Below are 11,774 nucleotides of genomic sequence, written 5' to 3'. Positions count from 1 at the left end.
CACTCAACTAACAAGACACGGCTCACAAATTCACTACACGACAACAAACTAGACAGAGCCATCCTTGTTAAACTGTGATCCAAATTATACCATGTTGGACTAGACGTAGTACAACTGGTGTGGGCCTTTGCGTTGACGTCGACGTGTACGAGTACAACTCGTTTACTTGTCCTCCAAGGACTCTCATGTATTGCCCTCTTATATACCCCATGTAGTCGCACCTCAGACGGCCTGTCGTCTCGTGCTTGTAATACTCCTCCATCATAGTGATTGCGTCTTCGTGCGTCCGTGGTTTTCTCCCGCAAGGGTTTTCACGTAAAAATTGTGTCTCTTGTGTCTCGTTTTATCTCGTTATTATCTAACAAGTGGTATACAGAGCTGAGGTTCCAGATACGAGATTTTAGATCGAGAGATATCAGGGTTCCGTGCGCGCCGCCGCACGCGATCCGTGTTTCCGAAGGCAGATTGATATCTGGTGCGTCGCTGTCAAGTCGCACGTCGTCAAGCGGAGTCCGTGACGAGGTCTGCTCCACGGGGTGATTTATCTGCGTTGCAAGTAGCCGAGACCTATGGAAGTTTGAGCCGATCGAAATCCGCTGCTCTCGCTCACACGCAGCGTCGCTGGTGCGTGATCTGCCGCTGCTAGTGCATCAATCGAGCTGTCCCTGGCCGTTCCGCCGAGTTGCAGATGTTGGTTGCTTCAAGTCCAGAGGCTTCCGGGTTCAAGCTGCTACATCTCCACGTGAAGACCCAGTCAATCAATCTTTGGTATACTCGCTTCTAGTACGTGAGTAATTCCAAAAAATCAGCTCGTTCTCCGAGATCGATTGATTTCAAGTCCTCCGTGGTAGTACTGCTGCTGTTGTTCATCACGTGGAGGCTACAGTATTAGTTCAGATTTTGTTCTCTGTCCGTCGCTGTCCGTCGCTGCGGTCCGTCGGGATAATGGATGCAATATTGCTGCAGTTATTTGAAGAACACAATTCAGTTATCAAGAAAAAAATGGTATGGAGGAGGTAATTATTAAGCCTATTGGTAGCCAGCATATACTCTATTCTTTCCATAGTATTTTGCTGTTATGCATGTGAAGGTTTTGTTTTGATATTCATGTTCGTGATGAGAATCAGTTGAGGTGCAAGAAGGAGATTGATTTGTTTCTGCGAGATACTACAACATTTAGCGCTGTTAAGTTTCAAGTGTAGTTCAGTTATCTTTGCTCTTTCAAGAGGGGTCTATTGCAGAGTTGAAACTCCATTGCATGTTAAGATGGTTCCTTCATCCGACCGTTGTTCTACAAGGACAGTTTATAACCATGTCATGGATTTTCATTAACCACTACAAGTCGGCAGTTTTTGGATGCACGCGATGCCATTCGTACCATATTCCCTTGCTTGAGTATTGTTTGCCGTGGTTTGTGCTTTCTGTTTTGAAGCACGTTCAGATTCCGTGAGATGAGTTCTTCACAATGCGATGTGCACCAAGATGTTGCACTATGAGCTATGCGCTCGTTCAGGCACCACAGGAGATATGATGACTTATGTCATTTGATGATTGAGCAGTTTCAGTTTTTCAGGTTAGTGGCACAGACTCAGACTTTTATTGGGAGACCAAGTTTTGTTAGTCTGCTTTGTTGATAGTTGTGCTGTTTTCTGGACGACCTACTGATTGATTTGCTCAATATGACTTCATGAGAAGTTTATTAGTCCTATGGACGTTTCTAGGCACAAGGTTTACTTGTGATGACTTTAATTGAGGAGTTGATGCTATCTATGATTATTGTAAGTGATTTCGTCTCAAGGTGGAGTGTTATTTTTATTGTGTTCCGAATCCCATACAAGTATTGTACTACGGATGGAGTCCTACCGGACTACGGCATGCCAACCGTGCTAGACGTAGCATGACTACAACTCTGTTTCGTGTCTACCAAAAAAGAGAGTTGTTTGCCCCTTTATATAGTACCAGCTAGTCATAGAATAGATGAGAGAGAGATCTCCACCAGATTAGCACGTAGAGGTTTTGTCCTCTCGTGTAATGTAATACTCCTCCCAATTATAGTGATACGCCTTCGTGCGTTTCGTGGTTTTCTCCCGCAAGGGTTTCCACGTAAAAATTGTGTCTCTTGTGTCTCGTTTTATCTCGTTATTATCTAACAATCCTTGCCCAGAACATGGGTGAACTCAATCCACCGGCGCCAACACTTGAACTTCATGGAAGCCTCTAGAACACGGGTGCACTACTTTGGGGTCGAGAATGACAGCCACAGGTCTTGCAAGGGCACAAGACCTCAATGCCCACCTCGGAGGGGACGGGAGGACGTTGCACACTTCTCGATGGTAAGTGCTGTCGACGTCACCGCATTGTTGCCGTCTCTGAACGCAGACGCCATTAGCATGTGGTCACTATACTTGTTTCCAGCGCCTCCATGAAAGGCGTCCGCGCGAGCACATGGCCTGTCGCCGGGCGGAGACAGGGCTCTCCCTATCGCTGCCTCCTGCTAAAACCTTTGCCCAAGGATGCTACGGCTCGAGCCACCGGCGACGAGGTGGAGAGGCAACAAGAATGCCGCAGTCGCCAGAGACATGGTTATCCGTCCACCTGGCGCCGCCCATGGAGCTCAATGCGGGAGAATGGTGGAGCTAGGAATTGCGTCGCCGTCGCGGGGCTGCAACTGGGGGTTTTGACCGGGAACTGAAACGACCAACTCGTCTTACGGTGGGCCATCTGCCGACATGTGTTCTGCGTTGTTGCATGCGATTTGTATGCCGAGATGTATCCCAGCCTCGCAGGACCTGTTGCCCAAGTTCGAGGATTGTATTACTGCTGTATTTCCAATTTCCAAGACCGTATTGATGCCATTGAATGTGAATATTAGGACTCCAAAAATTAAGGTGTGTGTCGGGTGTCAATATTGAAAAAAAAAGAACCTTCATTTTTTTTTCCAATCAGAATGCATAAATTAAAGCATGTGGATCTTCTACGGTTGATCTTCAGAAATGTTAACTAAGGCTAAATTAGGTGCTGCAATTTCTGCCCATTTAGATACAATCAACTCTTCTGTAGAACTGTAGAATATTGCGTCTTGGGTGTCTAAAGGATAACCATAGCTCAGTGAGCCACTGGGTATGCTAATCTTTGGGCTCACTAGATGTCAATAATGGACTTGGTATGATGGGTACTTGCACAATTAAGTAATAGGTGTAGTAGACCTCACCAAATCGGCCAATATCTGTTTCTTGAGATTTGCAAAACATGAGTTTCACCAAATCGACTGTTCCATTCTTGGAGGCGTCGCATTTGGAAAATTTGGACTTCCGGTGTTGTCTTGGTGGTGGTTCGTGCTGCAGCTACAAGAAATTGATCACTGTAGCGGGATCCTTTTTTATTTCTTTTTTACCGTCTTCTTTTTATCTTTTGGTCGTGAGCATCTGTAATGTCTTTACGACATTGCGTTGTTGTAGAGGCTGGGTGTAATTGGCATCTCCACAATATTAACATATTCCCTTTGTCAAGGAAAAATAAGTTTCACCTTTGATTGTATATTTCAAACTAGCAGAAAGATTGTGAGACTAGATGGATATGATTGTAAGTTTATCATTGACGCAAGATTATATGTGGACGTGGGATTTCATTTGTACGGTCAAAAATTATGTGGACACATGTCGACCTCCCACTTATATTATGCGACAGATGTGGATGTGGATGAGGTCGGTATGTCTGAGCGGAATAATTTCCCTACTTTAGAAAATGTGGCAAATTAATTTCATTAGAGATTATTTTTAAACAAATTATATGAGCGAGTGATTCATATTTTTTATGAAGTTATACAACTTTTTGTTAGCATAGAAGGGTAAATGTATTGATTGGCTTCTTTAAGAGTTAGTAATGGATGTGGATGTGGATGAGGTTGGTATGTCTGAGCAGAATAATTTCCCTACTTCACAAAAGGTGGAAAACTGATTCCATTAGAGATGACTTTACAACAAATTATATGAGCGAGCGATTCATTTTTTTTATCAAGTTATACAACATTTTGTTAGGATGGAAGGGTAAATGTATTGATTGGCTGCTTTAAGAATTAATAATCGACACAATGGGGTATCAATTGCATGTCCAATAACGGACATCATATTTTTTTCATGGTCATGCATGACTTCAAACTGCATGTTATAATATGGCAATCGGTTAGGAGACACTGAACCTGCCTTCTTGACACAGGGGCCTCACGGGCAGCGCACTCCTCCTCCTTGACGGCGGTGGTGGATCGACTCAAACACGTGGGGAAGGGGATCAGGGAAGCAAGGCGGTTGGCAAAGGACTCCTCCTTGATGGTCTGTGAGGAAGTACAGTATGAAAGAGAGTTAGCGCCATGGCGAATGTGAGGTGGGCGCCATCATTTATTAAAGGAGAGGGCCACTGCGTGAAATGTCCGGCTATGGGAAACCAAATGGAAAGGGGATGGTTCGATAGGAAAAATGAAGTGTGCGTCGTGGGGTGGGGTCTTTGTGTTGCGCTCGCGTGTTGGGGATACCTTGGTGGATAGTCTCCACAAGCACCTTCCCCCATATGGTCTATATTTGGGGTGCCCGGACTATTCAGACGGTTAAATTTTTGGGAGCATGTTGAGCCTCTTTTTTATTTTTGAACATGCTCGAACGTATGAGGAAGAAATAAGCTTCGATAGTCAATATGATCTTAATTATTTGTTTGATTCATTGATATGCACTGTAGCCCGTAGCAACGCATGGGCATTCTACTAGTATCCATTGTATACGTGTTGAAATGGTGCACCTCTCATGCAAATAGACTGTTGTTTCATGCCGCGAAAATATGGTGCCATGCTATAGAAATTCCAGGTCGACCTCCGCCACCGCCATGGTCATGTCCTCCTCCTGCCCGGCTCCGAACGCACGTCCTAGTCCACAGGACCTTGATCGGTTTGTCATGGCCAATCCAAGCAATCCACGCTTGGAGGGCTCTACCTTCCTCCAGCCAGTGGACAAGTCGTTTCCTACATTGTTAGGCATCTTCTCCTATTTCCGCTCTACTGTTGGGAAGTTTGATCTAGACCGACCATATATGTGTGGAACATCATTTCAGTTTGGCACCTCCACGACCAAGCTAGGGAATTTCCATCGGCCACAAGGAAATGTCGGCGAGTAGATACTACTAGCCCGGGCACTGGCACCGCCCTCCTCTTTCGGCCAACCTTTGTCCATGCCATATCATGATCTCTGTGGCCACCAAACGGCGACCACGGGGTCATCCAATAATGTCAATTGCCACTTGCTAGCACTACAAAAAAATATACTTCTGTGATGATACGTGTTTGTCACAATAGGCCACGTGTTCTGTCATGTATTGACATCCATGACAATTTTATAACAGAACCAAGATAGTCATACATGTTATAAAAGAGCCCATCAAAACTGTCATTCCCCCACCTATTGCGTTGCGCCGACTTTCGCCTTCGCCTACGCCCAGCCACTCTGCCTCCTGCTACTGCTGTAGCTCCACACGGATTTGCTGCGCTTGGGGGCGGGGCGATGCATGCGCCGGAGGAGGATCTGCCGTTTCCATGGCAGCGCGTCAGAGGAGGAGCTGAAAGGCTGATCCGGGAGGCGACTCGCGGGAGAGTAGCTGAGGCCTGAGCTGTTGCTCGCGGAGGCACCGCACGGGAGGAGGAGCTGAGCTTGGCCGTATTGGCAACACATCTTCCATGCCGTCGCCGTCGCTGACGCCATCACGCTGAACCCGTCGCCTCCTCCTCCGGATCTGGAAGCTGCTGGGTGCCCTCTGCATTGGGCACCAGATCTGACGGAACAGGGCATCCATTGATCTGAAAGGTAAACTTGGAGCTAATTAACCTTCTTCCTTGCTTTCCTTGTTTCTATTTCAGTAATTTAAAAGGGGATTATAGACTGCTACCTGGTTCTACCTCATTATGTAGAGAAGTAACTCTGGTAGTTATGTACGGAATCTTGACTTGATGCTTCATTTTGAGCCAATAAATAGAGGTAAATACACCAGAGGTCTTAGAACTTGCACATGACGCTCAGTTTGGTGCATAAACTTGTAAAATACGTGATTCTAGTCATCAAACTTACGTGGATGTGCAAATACAGTCACATTTCACGTACATGGACGTATCCGCTGCCTGCATGGCACACCAGCATGGCAAGGGCCTGCTGTCAGTGGCTGATGGCAGTGCATGTGAATTTTTTTCCAGGAAGACCCTTGGATTTTTTTTAACTGGTCGTTGCTGGGTTCCACTCGTCACTGTACAGTGTTAATAAAAATAAGCAAGAAAAATAGGACGGGTGAGAGTTAGCCCCGATGACCTGATGCACTAGCGCGGGTGACCACCACACCGTACAATGCTTCATGCCCCCTAAAAAAGATAATGCTTCATGCCTAATAGTGAACTACTAAGATATATATCAGGATAAATATACGTATTAAAGATGCACCCTTTTTAGCAACCAAAGATGCATTTTATAATTCTAAAAAAAAGATGCTTTTATAAACGAATAGAAGAAGAGCCAGAGTACCACCAGACAAGACGACAATTGATGCCTTAAACGAGATAAATTTACTTTTTAAACAAAGATGAGCGAATTTTTTCAATCCATTCAAAAATAAGTTGTTGATTTGTCCGGAATAATTACATACGTTCATTCTAACAAATATTTTTATATCCATATTTTCAAATTTTAAACTTTTTGAATTCATACAGAACTTCGTTGATTAGTCCGAAAGAATTTACGCACGTTCATTCTACACTGTATTTTCTTTTATCTAGATTTTTAAATTAAGTTGATTTTCTGACAATTTATGTACATTCATTATGCACTATATTTCCTTTTATCTGGATTCTTAAATTTAAAATTAGTCAAATTTAGAAAAAAATCATTGATTTTCCAAAAGAATTTATGTACATTCATCTGCACTATACTTCCTTTTATGTAGATTTTATAATTTATAATTATTCGAATTCAAGCAAAAAATTTGCTGATTTGTCTGAAAGAATTTATGAAACTTTGACCATTCTAAGGTGAGTGAATTTTTTTGGATGGTACAGATTTCTTTTTAAACTACATGAACATTTGTGTCGATTTTATAATTTTTCTTAATGTCACAAACATTTTTCTGAAATGCGTGAAAATTTAGAATGCAGCATTCGTGTTTCTAATTACGTGAAAATATTTTTTATAATTTTTATACAATTTTTAAAATTTCAGGTACATTGATTTTATTTTGACTGCCACAAACATCAGAATATAATTTCTTTTCTTACATACAACAAAAGAGATGGGAATATAAAGAATGTTTATCCGTATATGATACTGGGTCGTCTTAGTCGGTTTGTTAGCTCAGGCACGAGCGACCACGAGGTCACAATATAGAACCACGGATCTACCATTTTTGGTTATATATTTCATCTTTAATTATTTGATCCTTGTTGAAGGATACTAAATATGGTCGTGTGAATTGAATATGAATCATCATTGGTCTGATGGCAGTGCGTGCGAGGCTACTAGCAAGCTGGTCCTGGGTTAGAAACACACTCGTCCCATTTGTTTTTCATTTATTTGGGGTCCCTTGCATAAATAGAAAAAAAGTTGAGGGCTTTTATGCAAATCTATCATGCACGTAGGGGCGCAGTAGCTGACAGCGGGCCCTGGCCACGCTAGCGTGCCACTAAGGCAGCAGATACACATGCGTACGCGAAATATGACCGTATTTGCACGCTCGCGCAAGTTTGATGACTAGGATCACGTATTTTACAAGTTTGTGCACCAAACTGACCGCCGTGTGTAAGTTCTATGACTCATAATGTATTTACCTCCAATAAATATCACCCTTTGTCGAAACAAATGTACAGAATCTTGTCCTATTAGGTACCGGATCTGAATGAACAGGGCATCCATCAAGCTCAAAGGTTAATTTTGTTGCCAATTAAACTTATTGCTTCTTTTCCCCGTTCTTCAGGAATTGGAAAGTACTTCCTCCGTCCCATAATATAAGATGTTATTACGGGATGGACGGAGTAGATTATAGACTCTTAGCTGATGCTACCTGTTTGAAAATTGATATACCTAAAGAAGAGAATCTTGTAGTTATGTTAATAAATTGCTTTGCCTGTATGGTTGTATGTAGAGAATCTTGTAGCTAACTGATGAAAAGTAAGTGTGGCACATAAGCGATGAAAAATCCACATGTGTAGATGGAAAATTCAGAGGTGCGTTAAAATTAGGATTAAGGCGTAGGGTCAGTGTTAGGCTAAGTGTCCAATAGGTCTTACTAAAATCTTACTGAATATTAAATTGCTAGTATGTGTATCTTCCGTTTGTGCGGCAGTCCAAGATTAATTTGTCTCCTTACATAGTTACTTACACCTAAGGATGGCAATTTTACCCATGGGTACGGGTACCCGCGGGTACCATACCCGCATGGGTAGGGTATGGGCACACTTTTATACCCATGGGTAGTGCCCATACCCTACCCATGACTTAACGGGTAGGGTATGGGTATAGCCTTGTACCCGCGGGTATACCCATACCCTGCCCACTTATAAAATTAATGTTAAGTTGTTATCAATTAATCATTAGTTTTTCATGTGACTCGTATACTCTTATTGACTTATGAGTATGTTGTGATTTCTAAATTTTGATTGTAGTCTTGTACCCATCTACTTGTTATTGAGCTAAGATATTTGTTTTTTTGTCAAATGTGCTATGAATGAGTGTAAAATTATGAACAACTTGTGTACTGTTTGTTCTATCTGTTGGGTATCCAATGGGTATGGGTACCCGTCTGGTATGGGTATGGGTAAAGTTTTATACCCGTGGGTACGGGTATGGGTAGAATTTTGTACCCATTGACTATACGGGTATGGGTATAGTATTGCTCTACCCTGCCCATACCCTATCCATTGCCATCCTTACTTACACCTTGCTAATTAAGCTTTCTTGCTTGTTTTTGTTGCCTCTCGTACTCCTACCTGGATTTCACCTTAGCTTGGCTAGCCTTGTTTCCACTTCACTATTAGTCACTGTAAAAGAACGCTTCACTAATAGTAATGTTAAATTATTTTTTTGTGGAAGTTGAAAATATTTGCTGTCTTAATTGCAGAAGCTGTATGGAGGGCCGCGCTGTGCTCCCATACAAGATCTCCATTTGTTGCCAACACCAATCATCACTAGTTGCTAGCTCAATCCATTCTACCACACCACACAATTAGCAGTACCAGATACAGATGCAAGCAGCCAAGCAACAGAGAACAGAGCAATTAGTACTGGCGGAGTTCACACTTGGCTTGACCACTTGTGCTTTCATCCGCACAAATGTCAATGGTAGCGGCAGCAACTTCCTCCCTTCACCCAATCCCCAACCCCGAAAACACACACGCAAGAGCACTCAGATTGTAACTCGGCTCTGAGCCACCAATACTGCCATGGCCGAAGCAATTGTTGGTTTACTAATCGGCAAGCTGGGTGCAGCCTTGGGGAAAGAGGCAGCAACCTATGGCGTATCGCTGCTTTGCAGTGAAGGCTCTACCCTCAGAGGTCTTTTTGGTGAGATTCGTGAAGCCAAGGAGGAGCTTGAGAGTATGCAGGCTTATCTTAAAGGGGCAGAGCGGTTCAAGGACACCGATGAGACAACTGGCCTCTTTGTTGAGAGGATCAGGGGATTTCCTTCCTAGATCGAAGATGTTGTCGATGAGTTCACCTATAAGTTGGAGGACAAGCATGGAGGGTTTGCTGCCAAGATGAAGAAGAGGATCAAGCATGTCAAGACCTGGCGCACACTTGCTCAGAAGCTGAAATATATCAATGGCAGGCTTCAAGTGGCTAAACAGAGGAAGGAGCACTACGCCATGCCAGAAATCGGCAGAAATGATGTTGTTCATGCCAACCAAGTTCTCAATTTCACAAGGGATGAGGACCTTGTAGGGATTGCTGAGCACAAGCAACAGTTAATACAATGGCTGACAGGTGATATGCAGGAGGAAAGAAGCGAGATTACCACTGTGTGGGGCATGCCAGGTGTTGGGAAAACAACTTTGGTTGCTCATGTGTACAAAACAATAAAAGTATCCTTCGATGTCGTTGCATGGGTAACTGTATCAGAGAGTTATCATGTTCAGGACTTGCTGAAGGACATTGCTAGAGAATTTGGCATACCAGTTAATGTTCCTAACATGGAGATCAGAAGCCTAGCTGAGACCATCTATGAGTACCTCCAAGGTAAAAGATACATCTTAATTCTAGATGATGTTTGGAGTACTGATGTGTGGGCAGAGATAAGGACCGTCTTTCCATCTAGTGGTCGACTTCTTATCACATCAAGAAAAGATGAAGTTTCATTATTGGCAACTAATATATGTCTTCAATCCATATGGAACCACTTGAAGAAGATAACTCTTGGGAGTTATTCTACAAATCAGCTTGTTGGAATGATGCTGACACAAAGTGTCCACCAGAATTTCTGAGCTTGGCTTGGAAATTTGTCAACAAGTGTGATAGGTTGCCTATTGCTATAGTATGTATAGGCAGCCTGCTATCTAGAAAAGGTCAAATTTCTGCAGAATGAAAAAAAAAGTATATGATGGGCTAGAGCTCCAGTTGGTAAAAAATGTGATGCCTCATATTGAGACAATTCTAAAAATCAGCTTGGAGGACCTTCCGTATGATTTGAAGAATTGTTTCTTACATTGTGCACTATTCCTAGCAGATTATTCCATCAAGAGGAGGATAATAACGAGGCTTGGATTGCTGCTGGATTCATGAAGGAAAAGTGGTACTTGACTGAACTTGTGAACCGAAGCCTACTGCAGGTAGTTGAGAGGAATTATAATGGGCGGTTGAAATGTTTCCAGATGCATGATGTCTTAAACCTTTTTGCCCTCTTGAAAGCTGGTGAAGAATGCTTTGGTAAAGTGTATGATGGCTCCAATGCATTCTATATAGAGCGCTGTCGTCGCATATCAATCCAGAGTGGTAACCTTCACCAACTGAGTGAATCTGATGCAACACATGTCCGTTCAATACATGTTTTTTACAGGTATATTAATATTGATTTCTGAGGCCTATCATAGAAACCTCAAACTTGTTGTCAACATTGGATCTACAAGGTACTTGTATCAAGATGCTGCCAACTGAGGTATTCAATTTGTTCAATTTGTGGTATTTGGGCCTTAACATGCTGATTTTTTTTGAAGAACATGGAGGCCCCTCCCCAGTTCCATTTCATCAATGAAACCATCGGAGTTATTACATCAACGCACTGGGTGGGGTAGTTCAACATCGAAACTAGGAGACTAAGGTTCGATCCTACAGTTTGTTACATCCGTCGACAAGGATGGGAGGAAAGGGAAACTACAGATCACGTGTATGCGGGGGGAGCGTTGATTTCACCGTCTTCAGAGGCGGTGCCATCACAGCTTGCGGCGACCAGCAGGCTCCCAGTATCAACGTCGGGCTGAGCAGCGTCACTTTGTCTTCAGGATCACATTTCTTGTGAGGAGGCGTCTAGCAGCACCCGTCAGAGATCTTGAGTTGGTGCCAGGAGTCCTTGGTAGTAGTTTCATCAGCACACCATCTCAGCCACTTGTGAGTAGTAGAGGACGTTGAAGAAACCTGGTCAGCTGTACTGAGAACAGTACATGATTTTATCATCCTTAAGATCAGCCTCAAGACCTGCTTGAAAGAAGTCCAGAGAGTGTTGTCAAAGATCATAGAGCTTCTACAATTCGAAAGCCCTCACAAAGCAGT

The 11,774-nt window shown here is 43.2% G+C and overlaps 1 pseudogene; it reads left to right on the top strand.

Annotated features, from left to right (window-relative positions):
- The first annotated feature begins 9,454 nt into the window (after positions 1 to 9,454).
- On the top strand, positions 9,455 to 11,259 carry LOC123158804 (disease resistance protein RPM1-like; annotated as a pseudogene).
- The last annotated feature ends 515 nt before the right edge of the window (positions 11,260 to 11,774 follow it).

The sequence above is a fragment of the Triticum aestivum genome, chromosome 7B, assembly GCF_018294505.1.
Source record: "Triticum aestivum cultivar Chinese Spring chromosome 7B, IWGSC CS RefSeq v2.1, whole genome shotgun sequence".
NCBI classification, from domain to species: Eukaryota; Viridiplantae; Streptophyta; class Magnoliopsida; order Poales; family Poaceae; genus Triticum; species Triticum aestivum.
The sequence above is the reverse complement of the archived record's forward strand: the minus strand, read 5'-3'. Positions and strand labels throughout refer to the sequence as shown.